Below are 10,967 nucleotides of genomic sequence, written 5' to 3' on the forward strand. Positions count from 1 at the left end.
CGCGCGGCCCCCCGACCCTGCCGCCTGCCCAGGCCCCACGCGGCCCCCCGACCCTGCCGCCTGCCCAGGCCCCGCGCGGCCCCCCGACCCTGCCGCCTGCCCAGGCCCTACATGGACCCTGCCGCCTGCCCAGGCCCCGCGCGGCCCCCAGACCCTGCCGCCTGCCCAGGCCCCGCGTGGCTCCCGACCCTGCCGCCTGCCCAGGCCCCGCGCGGCCCCCAGACCCTGCCGCCTGCCCAGGCCCCGCGCGGCCCCCAGACCCTGCCGCCTGCCCAGGCCCCGCGCGGCCCCCAGACCCTGCCGCCTGCCCAGGCCCCGCGCGGCCCCCAGACCCTGCCGCCTGCCCAGGCCCCGCGCGGCCCCCAGACCCTGCCGCCTGCCCAGGCCCCCATGCGGCTCCCAAGAGGCTGGCAGGGCCGGGGGAGTGGACGGGTCTTGGAGTCTCGGGGAGCCACTTGGGGAGCCATTCTGGCTGCACGCTGAGGGCACTGGCCCCAACTCCGCCTCCTTCCTGAGACCACCCTGCAGGTCCGCTCCTGCCCGGGCCGGTGGGTGCAAAGTGCCTGCTTGGGGTGCAGCCGGTCACTGCGGCCGATCCTCTGTGGGGTGTCAGAGGCCGAGAGGAGGGTCCCACCCACAGAAATCTCCACCCACGGCATCAGTGCTGAACCCCGCGTCCCACGGGGCTGGCAGGCAGCGTCCCACAAGCAGAGGGCCCAGCTTGGGGCTGGCGAGTCTCAAGCCTCAAGCAAGTTCTGCTTTGAGAGGAAGCCGGGCCCCCCGCAGGCCCCCATTCCTGAGGGGCAGCCAGGTGGCCCTGCTCCCACCTGCTGTCATTCCCTCGTGAGCAGGCCCCGCCCGCCCTCACACCTGGGCGCCCCTCAGAGGTGTCTGTGGGACGCGGAGAAGGTGTCGTGCGGGGCAGCCCCGGGGCGGCCGGGCGCAGGGTCCCCGCCAGCACAGCCCGCAGCCGCCCAGCCTGGGTGCCCTCACCCGCTCAGCCTCGGCCAGCACGGCTCACGGACGGGCCGGCGAGAGGCCTTAGAGCCCACGGGCAGCCCCGCACTGGGGGTGCCTTCCGCTCCCAGCTGGACGCTGCTGCCCAGGGGCCCGGGCCTTCCCACTGGGGCATCGGGGAGCCTGACCGGCGTCCCCCCACCCCCCGGGGCCGGGGCGCGGTCCTGAGACACACTCCCGCCGGCCCCCTCGCTGACCTCTCCCGGTCACGCTCCCGAGGCCCAGCGCACAGGGGACCGGCCTGCTTTCCCGGGGGGGGGGGGCGCTCGTTTCTGTTCCTGTGAGTGGACGGGACTTCCGCTGCCCCCTCCGTCCCACTCCCTGGCTCACCGGCCCCTCGAACCCGGGGGGCTGCAGCCGGACTCGCTTCCCCGGGGCCCGGAACCGCCCGCACGCGGCGGGAAGAGGTGGGATCGGCCTGGACGGAAGGTGCGCAGGGCCCGTCCTCAAACTCCGCTTTGGGGGAGCAGCGGCCCCGCGAACCCACCGCCGACGCCCACAGAGGTGCGGCCTCCCGGGTGCACGTCCTCGGCCACGGGTGCCCTCCGGGGCCCCAGGGCGGTCACCCCGCCCCACCCCTGGCCCCACCACCTACTTCCTGTCCGTGGGTCTGACTCGGGGACCTCCTCTGAGCGGGTCTCACGGGCCCGTCCCCCTGGGTCTGGCGTGTTCGCTCAGCACAGCGTCCTCACTGGCCGGCGGGGTCCCTCCTCCCGCCGCGCAGTGAGAGCCGCTGCGGGGGGCCGCGTGCTCTGATGGGCCTGGTCTCCCGCCTCCGGGCGGCTGGGAACCCGTGTGCGCGAACGGCTGCCTCGGGGACTGTGAGGTCACCCGGGGGGCAGCTCCCCGTGGCCGTGGCTGGGGGACAGGGCTGCGGCGCTAGAGGGACCCGGGGGCACCCCCAGTGCCCACTATCCAGGCCTGCCACAGCCACAGGAGCCCCCCCCCCCCCCGTCACCGCCCTCCCTGCCACCACGGGCCCGAGTGCTCCCGGCACGCACGCCGGCGGGACCCAGCCCTGCACCCATCCCAGCGCTCTCATGTGTGGCCGGGATTGAGGCCCAGGGTCCCCCAGCAGTGCCGCTCTGCCCCCCTGCCCGGAGCCGCCTGATTGGCAGGGACCGGGGGCGGGGGGGGGGCAGGCTGGGGTGTGCGGACCTTGTCCAGCGGGAGGCGTCAGGGCACCCCCAGCCTCCCCTCTCCCTGCCAGGCCGGCCCCCATCGCGGACAGAGGCCACTGCCTCGCCCGGCCGCCCTGCAGGTGGGTGTGGCCCCAGGTGACCCCGCAGGTGTGGAGAGCGGGGCAGGGGGAGCCTGCGGGACCCTCAGCTCTGGCCTCAGGGGACAGGGAGGCCGCAGAGCGACCGCGCCCTCCTGGCCTGGGCCCAGCGCGGGCTCCTCTGGGGCGTGGCCTGGCCGCCGCGGGGAGCAGATTAGCGTGCCTTCATGTGAACCCGGCTTTATCGAGGCCAGGATGTTGTCTCAGGTGGAGCCGGGCAGGCCCGGTGTGGCTCGGCCCCCACCCACGGCCGGGGAGCGGGAGGCCAGGCCGGGGTCACTGGACGGCCGCTGGGCACGGGCAGGGACGGGGCCAGCGTCTCTGTCGTTGGGGCAGGAGGGGCCCCGGAGCGGGAGGAGGGGGCCAGGCTCAGAAGGTGGGGTGCGGTTAAGAGGGGTGAGTGCTGGGGGGTTGAAGTGGGAGCTTGGGGGCTGGTAGAGGGGGCCGGGCCGGTGGGTCTCCCCCCAACCCCCGCTCCCCTCCGGGGCTGCCTGCGTCCAGGCAGGCTGAGCTGCACAGCCCCCCCCCGCCCCCACCCCCACCCCCACCCACCACCCCCACCCCCACCCCGCCACCATGCTCCTGCGCGGGAACCTCCCGCCCGAATCGCGGCCCCGGGACGCCTGCCCACGCCAGGGCCTCAGCCCCGGAGACCACCTTTCCCCACGGGCCGTGGGCCCCTCGGCCGAGTCCCAGCACTGCCACGTGTCGGGGCTCGCTGCAGCCAGCTGCCTGTCCTTCGTCCGTCTGTCCTCCGGGCGGGGGCCTGGGCCCGGCGGGCTCTGAGCAGGCGGAGGCGCTGGGAGAGGAAGCAAACAGCTCTTTGTCTGCGGCCTCGGCTCCTGCTCGAGGGGCGCAGGGGACAAAAGCCGAGGGGGCCCGAGCAGCCTGCCGTCTAGACAGCCCCCCCCCGTCCCCCCATGGGCAGTGGGGCTGGGCCCCCAGGAACCTGCTGAAGGGCCGGAGGAGTGACAGCCGAGAGCAGAGACTCCAGACCCCGGCTTGGGGGGCCTGTCGCACCGGACACCTCCTTTCTTCGTCCCCCATTATCCTCCGAGCGCCTCTCGTGGGGGCCAGGATGGGGCCCCCTGCAGGGCCGGAGCTGCCGTTCACCGGCGTGGGGTCCCGTGGGGCACGTGGCCGCCATATGCACTCCGGACCCCCCGGGCCCACGGGGACCGCAGCGCGCCCACCCTCCCGCATCCCCGCCACCGCAGCCGGTCTCCACGCCTGTCCTCGGCGCCCTCACGCCCACGCCTGCTGGCCCAGGTGCGCGGCTGCGGGTCCCCTCAGCGGCCTCCACACCGGCACCTCCACGGAGCACCTGGCTGCGCGGCGGCAGGCGCCCGGCCGTGTCACTGTCACCCGCACCCTCCCCTCCGGGCCCGCGGCCGTCTCCCTCGCCCACCAGCTCCCAGGACTCAGTCCCCGCGCCTGCCTGGGGCCATGGCCCACGCCCGCGGACAGTCCCAGAAACCGCTCCGTGCCGCTGCCCGGCTCACGAAGAGGGTCCCTGTGCCCAGTGATGAGAGCCTCAGCCACACACCAAGGGGGCGTGGGTTCGAGTCATAGTCAAGGGCACGGGCCTGGGTTGCTGGTTTCATCCCTGGCCCCGGTCGGGGTGAGTGCAGGAGGCAACCAATCGATGTGTCTCTCTTACATCAACCTCTCTCTCTCTCTCTCTCTCTCTCTCTCTCTCCCTTCCACTGTCTCTAAAAACCAGTGGGCCGGCGTGGCTCCGTGGCTGAGCATCAACCTATGAACCAGGAGGTCGTGGTTTGATTCCCGGTCGGGGCACATGCCTGGGTTTCGGGATCCCTTCCTCTCTGAAAAAAATAAAATAAAAATCTAGATATCTGGACATATTTAAATCAACGGAAAACTATCCTCGGGTGAGGAATAGCAAAATAATAAAAATAAAATAAAATAAAATAAACCTCCAACGCTTTGCCGTTGGGGAAGAGCAACCTGAGGGACAGCAGGTTCCTCGTGGAAACCAAAGCCCGAAGCAGGGCCCGGGGCAGGAGCAGAATCCGGCCCAGCGCCGTGGCCGAGGGCGAGGACAGACGGGGGCCCGTCCGGGAGGCGCACCCGGCAGCCGCAGGGCCCCGGGAGAGGAGGGGGTTACAGGGAAACGCTCACCATTGGAACTGTAGCGCCCACACCCGTTTCTTGACAACAGAACAGAAAACAGGACAGAAATCAACACGGACGCGGGGGAACTCGACACCGTCAACAGGATGTCGCGGGCATTCCCAGGCCGCGCCCGGCCGGCCGCACACTCAGCGCCCGCGGGACCTGGGCCGAGACGGACCGCGTCCTGGGCCGGAGAGCCGGCAAACGTCACGTCATTGAAATCAGTTTCTCCTCCGACAACGAGAGCCAGCCGGGGACCAATAACAGGAAGTTCAAGGAAAGTTTACAGAAAATCCAGATGCATTTCTAGCTAATCCTGCCCCTGCCCCCGACCTGCCAGGGCAGGGCTGAGGGATGCGGCTGAGCAGGGAGGAGGAGCGCTCAGACCCGCAGCCAGCGGTCGGGGCAGGGACCGAGGGTCTAAGGGCCCCCCCTCTCCGCTCGCTGCACTGCCTCAGCTCGGGGCACGTGGCCCGGGCAGCCGCGCTCCTGGCCACGGGGGCAGCACCTGGTCGGTCCCGCGCGGGGTCCGCCGCCCAGCACCGCCCTCCTCCAGCCCAGGGCTCAGAGAGGGCGCCTCGTCTGACCTCAGGAGGGGGCCTGGACATGCTGGGGGGCCACTCAACCTCCTGGCCAAAGGCCCGGCTCCATCTGGTGAGGGAGTCAGGGGCCCCCAGGACCCTCTGCACACCCCAACTCTACTGAGCAGGCGAGGGCCTAGGTGGCTGAGGGGAGTCGGCCGTTCAGTGAAAGAGCTGCCACGGATGCAGGGGCCTCGGCTCAGGGACCTCCTCTGAGCGGGTCACACAGGGTCTGTCCCCCTGGGTCGGGCTTATTCAGGGTCCGTCTGGGGGGCAGGTGTCAGGGTCCCCTCCTCTCCGAGGCGGCGTGAGATCGTGTGCGATGGGCCGCACGCTGTGTCCGTCCCTGTCCACGGGCCCTCGGCTGCCCCGCCCGCTGCTGTCCGGCGCTGCTGGGCCGCGGGGGCGCATGTGCCTCTCGACCTGCGTCTCCATCCACGGGCAGACGTGTGCGGGGCCGATGCCTGGACTTCTGCGTGTGATTGACACTGAGGAAGGCGTCTGCTGAGGAGCGGAGCCATCAGACAGCCCCCCCCCCCCCCCCCCCCCGGTGCTGAGGGTCCCCTCCTCCTGGGTCGGAGGGACCGGCGGAGCCCCACGCCCACAGGTCCGTGCCTGGGGAGCCCCCAGGGGGGTGGTCACAGCAGAGCCGGGGCCGACGGGAGCGTCATGGGGCCTCTTCTTTGTCCTCACGCAGGCCCCCGCCTGGCAGGCCCGCAGGTGCGCGGGCGAGGACGCCTGTGCTTGGGCTGCGGGGTGGGGGTGGGGGCAGAGGAGAGGGGCTCTGAGTGCAGAGAGCCACTCGCTACCCTCCGTGCCTCCGCCCGGGCTCGGGGCGAGGAGCGAGAGGCACGAGGTCGGGTGGGAGGGGACCTGGGAGCGGCTCTGCCCCAGAGTCTGTGAATCCCCACTCGGACTCCGGCGGCTGAGGGGCACCGGGGGGCGGTGGCCTGTCGGGGGGGCTGAGGGCCTTTGTGTTTCCTGGGTCTGGAGGGGGGTGGGCGGGGGCGGGCAGGGCTGCAGGAGCCTGTGCCCAGGTGGGGAAGAGACCTCCAGCCCAGCAAGGCCCGGCCAGGCCAGGGCAGGAAAGGCGGGGGGTGGGGGGCGGGGGGCAGGGGGCACCCAGGTGGGGCCTCCCTGGGGCGGGAGCTGCTGGGGGCAGAGCGGGTCCTGGGCCTGAGACCTGGGGAGGAATTCTGTTTGTCCAGTGATTCAGACGAACAAACAGACGCACGAAGGCCCTGAGCCGTGGGCCCCGCCACGAAACCAAACGCACCTCCGCCTCCCAGAGCGCCCGCCCCTCGCCCGTCGGGAGGCGGCCCCGCCCGTGGGCACCCGATGGCTCTCCCTCGGCCCCAAAGCCACGCAGCGGGGCCCGGGTGCCTCCTCCTTGTCGGGAAGTCCCCGGCCCACCCAGCCCTCTGCCCACAGAGGCGATAACCCCTCGCCTCCTCCAGCCGCCCCGGCCTGGGCCTCCCCGAGCCGGGCCGGGGTCCCCGTGCCGCGAAGTCGGTCTCCATCACAAGGAGGCCCGGTGATGCCTCCAGCAGCTGCGAGCCCCCACCTGTGCCCTCGGCAGTCACAGCAGCTGGGGGGGGGGGTGTGTGGCCCCGAACCCATCGCATCCCGCACACCAGGCGTGGCCGCGGACACTACGCCACGGCGGCGGGCGGCACAGAGGTGTGGGTGCCCCCAGGACCGAAGGCGCTGCCTTAACACCCCGACGCCAGCCGGACCGGGAGGCACGGCCACTCCAGACGCATGAACCTGCGAGGTGGGAGCAGCCGCCCGCTCAGTCTCATCACCACCTCAGACCCAGCGAGGCCGCTCCTCGGGGGGGGGGGGGGGAGGCTGGGGGGGGACCGCGAGGCAGGCGGGGGCACTTCCCGGGAGAGACAGCTCCGAGGGCGCCCGGCTGGTCCATCCCCGCGCTTGGTCCCGGGGAGCCATCCTCCGATCTCCATTTTCCAGATGAGACGCCGGCACAGAGAGGGTGATGTGCTGGCCCAGGGCCACACAGCGGCTGGGTGCTGGGCCGGGGACCACCTCCCCAGGCGTGGGGCCTGGCCGAGCACCTCGCTTCCGTGTCACCTGGGAAGTGGGGGTGACACGCGGCCGTGGTGCGTTAGGACTGAATCGAAGACGCGATGAGCGCCTCCCAAGGGCTGTGCCTGGAACGGCCGAGCGCTGGCCCGTCCCCAGGGCCGAGGGACTGCGGCGTCGGGGCCGGTGGGGCTGGAGACGCCATCCACCCGCCGTGTGGGGGACACAGAAGCGGGGGGGTCTCTCCTTTCGGATGTGTCCGGGCCTGGGGGAGGGGGCGGGGTGTAGCTGTTGACCTCTGGATGGAGGTGCCCCGAGTGGGGGGTGGAATTCGAGGTTCCGCTTCTCCTGGTCCCTGAGGGTGACGCCAGCCCCACGGAGCCCCTTCTCTGCCCCGAAGCCAGGCGGGCAGAGGAGAGGCTGCAGCCCGCAGGGAGCCGGCCCCAGGTCCGCCCCGACCAGTGACCCCGCGCCAGGACTCGGCTGAGCCCAGGACTGCAGCAGGCCCGGCCGGCGGGGCTCAGGGCCGAGCGTCGACCTAGGAACCAGGAGGTTCGATCCCGGTCGGGGCACAGGCCCGGGTTGCGGGCTCCCTCCCCAGTGGGGGGCGTGCAGGAGGCAGCCGGTCAGTGATCTCTCTCATCATGGATGCTTCTCTCTCTCTCCCTCTCCCTTCCTCTCTGAAATCAATAAAAATATATTAAAAAAAAAAAAGGACTGAAATGCAACGATAAGCCGGCACAGGGATGGCCGGCGGGAAATAGGGCCCCCCCCCCCCCCCGCCCGTCGCCTTGCCAGGAACAGGCAGGGTCAGGCGGGGGCGGGCAGGTCGGGGCGGGCCTGGGGTCCGTCCAGGGCTGGACAGAGCCGGTCCTCATGGCCCCTGGTGGGTGTGGAGGGAGCAGGAGGCACAGGCGTGGGTGGGACCCCCCAAGAGAGACCCCTGAGGAGAGAGGCCCCTGGGGGGCGGGGGGCTGCGTCTGTCCTATCGCGAGTCCCGGGGCCCAGGCTCCTCCTCATCCTCCCGAGAGGGGTGCGTGGAGGGGCAGCTCGCGCAGGGCCAGTGGGTCCCTGGCCCCCACACTGCACCCCCACCTGCAGGTCCTAGTTCCCTGTCCAGGGGGGACCCGGGGCTGGCGGGTGTCCCATCCTCCTCTGGGTGGGCACTGGCCTCACCCCACACACAGGCTATCTGGTGCCCGCTTCCTGTCCCGCTCCCAGCGTCCACATGAGTCACGCCCGCGATAGCGTGGCAGCAAGTGACGCTCTGGGATGCAGCCAGGGCCTCCTCCCAGCTCCCCACACCCCCACGGTCCTCCCGTCCCCATGGCAACGCCTGGGAGATCCTGAGGGTGGGACCCCAGCTCTCTCTCTAATCAGACCTGGGAGGGGGGGGCTGGGCAGCCCCAGGCACCCAGGGAACAAAGCCCGCTTGGGCCGCCGCCCTGGGCCAGAGTGTCCTCACGTGTGCCCCCCGCTCCCTGCACACAGCCCCAAACTGTGGGTCCCCTGCCGTGTGACCCTCTTCCTGCGGGGACTTTCACGGACCCCCTTTCCAGATGAGAAGACTGAGGCTCAGAGAGGCAGCGGCTCGTCCCAGCGGGGCAGGGAAGCCCCCAAGAGGGGAGGGCAGAGCCACTGCCAGGCTGCGTCAGGGCCCCCGTGCCCCCGCCCTGCCACGGACCCCCCTGGGCTCTGGAGGTCCCAGGAAGGAAGGAGCCTGAGTTTTGAGTCTGGGCCAGGACCCAGGCCAAGGGAGGGTGAGGGTCACAGGCCTGTCCCTGTCACACCCCAGAGGCAGGGAGGCCACAGGTCACCAGCGACAGGCCTGAGCCCACGCCACAACCCCTGACCCACCTGAGTCACCGGCCTGGCCTCAGAGGGCCGTGCCACGAGGCCGAGGCCGAGCTGACCCGCCCAGGCAGCGGGCACCGCCGGCCACCCCGAGCTTGCACCCCGAACTTGCACGCTCATAAGATGCCGGCCTGGCCGCCTGGGCTTCCCCTTGGAGCCCCCCTCGAACCACCTGTCACAGGCCACCAGGCCACCCGCCTGTCCCCCGAAAATCTAGCCCAGGACGGACACCTCGGGAGGCCCAGGCCTGGCTGCTCAGCCTGAGGCTCCCAGCTTCCGAGGGGCCGCGGGGAGGGGCGGGGGTCAGGCACAGCCCTCGTCCAAGGACGAGCCAGACCCGTCCACCGGCCCGACGCCTCTGGCCGGCTCAGCACCCGGTGACAGGTGCCCAGCCTGAGGCCGTGCCGGTTCCCGGCTGTGCTGCTGGGGGAGGGCGTCGGGTCCCACGCCCCCACCCTGCCTGCACCCCCTCTCCTGTGCGATCCCTCACCAGCCCACTCACTCACTCCCTTGTTCATCGTCCCCCACGCGCCTGCGACCGGTGAGGAGTTAGTTGCCTCTCCCAGGTGCCAGGGCTCAGACACCGGCACTGGGTGAGACCGGGAGCCTGGGCAGGTCCTGAGCGGCCGCAGGTTCTCAGAGCAGCTCTGAGCCCCTTGGGTCCCAGACCCCGGCCCAGCTGCCCCACCCCTGACCTGCCTCCCCTCCTCCCGGGGGGCCAGGGGTCCACACGCCGTGGTCTGGGGCCGGGTGTCCACACGCCATGGCCTGGGGCCGGGTGTCCACACGCTATGGTCTGGGGCTGGGTGTCCACACGCTATGGCCTGGGGCTGGGTGTCCACACGCTATGGTCTGGGGCCGGGTGTCCACACGCCGTGGCCTGGGGCCGGGTGTCCACACGCTATGGTCTGGGGCCGGGTGTCCACACGCTATGGCCTGGGGCCGGGTGTCCACACGCTATGGCCTGGGGCCGGGTGTCCACACGCTATGGCCTGGGGCCGGGTGTCCACACGCCGTGGCCTGGGGCCGGGTGTCCACACGCTATGGCCTGGGGCCGGGTGTCCACACGCCGTGGCCGGGGGCCGGGTGTCCACACGCTATGGTCTGGGGCCGGGTGTCCACACGCTATGGTCTGGGGCCGGGTGTCCACACGCCATGGCCGGGGGCCGGGTGTCCACACGCCATGGCCTGGGGCCGGGTGTCCACACGCCGTGGCCGGGGGCCGGGTGTCCACACGCCGTGGCCGGGGGCCGGGTGTCCACACGCCATGGCCGGGGGCTGGGTGTCCACACGCTATGGCCTGGGGCCGGGTGTCCACACGCCGTGGCCTGGGGCCGGGTGTCCACACGCCATGGCCTGGGGCCGGGTGTCCACACGCCGTGGCCTGGGGCCGGGTGTCCACACGCCGTGGCCTGGGGCCGGGTGTCCACACGCCGTGGCCGGGGGCTGGGTGTCCACACGCCGTGGTGCTGTTTCTGCCGGAGCCATCAGGGCTGAGACCTGGGGGGACGGTGCCTGGCCAGGCCAGGGGGCATCGCTGCTCAGCTGGGCACAGACACCCCTGCCCTCACAGCCACAGGCCACCGTGAATCCAGCTGCCCCTGCCCACTGCCCGGGGTCCGCCCGGCCAGGAGCTGAAGCGCAGCAGGGTGCCGGCAGCAGGGGGCTGGGCTGTGCGGGTGGGGGTGGGGAGGAAGGGCCTGCCCTGGGGAGCCGCCCCCCAAGCCCCTCTCCAGGGAGGCAAGGCTGGCTGGGGAGGAGCCCGTGGCCTCCCCGGGCACCAGGCGCTCAGGCTCCGGCTGCAGAGCACGTCCAGAGATCCTCAGGGCGGACCAGCAGCAGGACACCTGAGCCAGGCCTGGGGGTGCCCTCAGGGCACCAGCCCCCCCCCCCCCCCGTTCCCCACCCCTCGGCACACACACTCATCTCTGCCTGGCTCCGCCACCGGCCAGCCCACACCGGTACCCACTGTTTACCTGGGTGAGGGGGGCCGCCGTGTGCCCCGCCCGCGGGTGAGTCACGTGGCCTCAGCCCCGGGTACAAAGCCTCCTGCCCGC

This window comes from Eptesicus fuscus, chromosome 13 (assembly GCF_027574615.1).
Source record: "Eptesicus fuscus isolate TK198812 chromosome 13, DD_ASM_mEF_20220401, whole genome shotgun sequence".
Classification (NCBI taxonomy): Eukaryota; Metazoa; Chordata; class Mammalia; order Chiroptera; family Vespertilionidae; genus Eptesicus; species Eptesicus fuscus.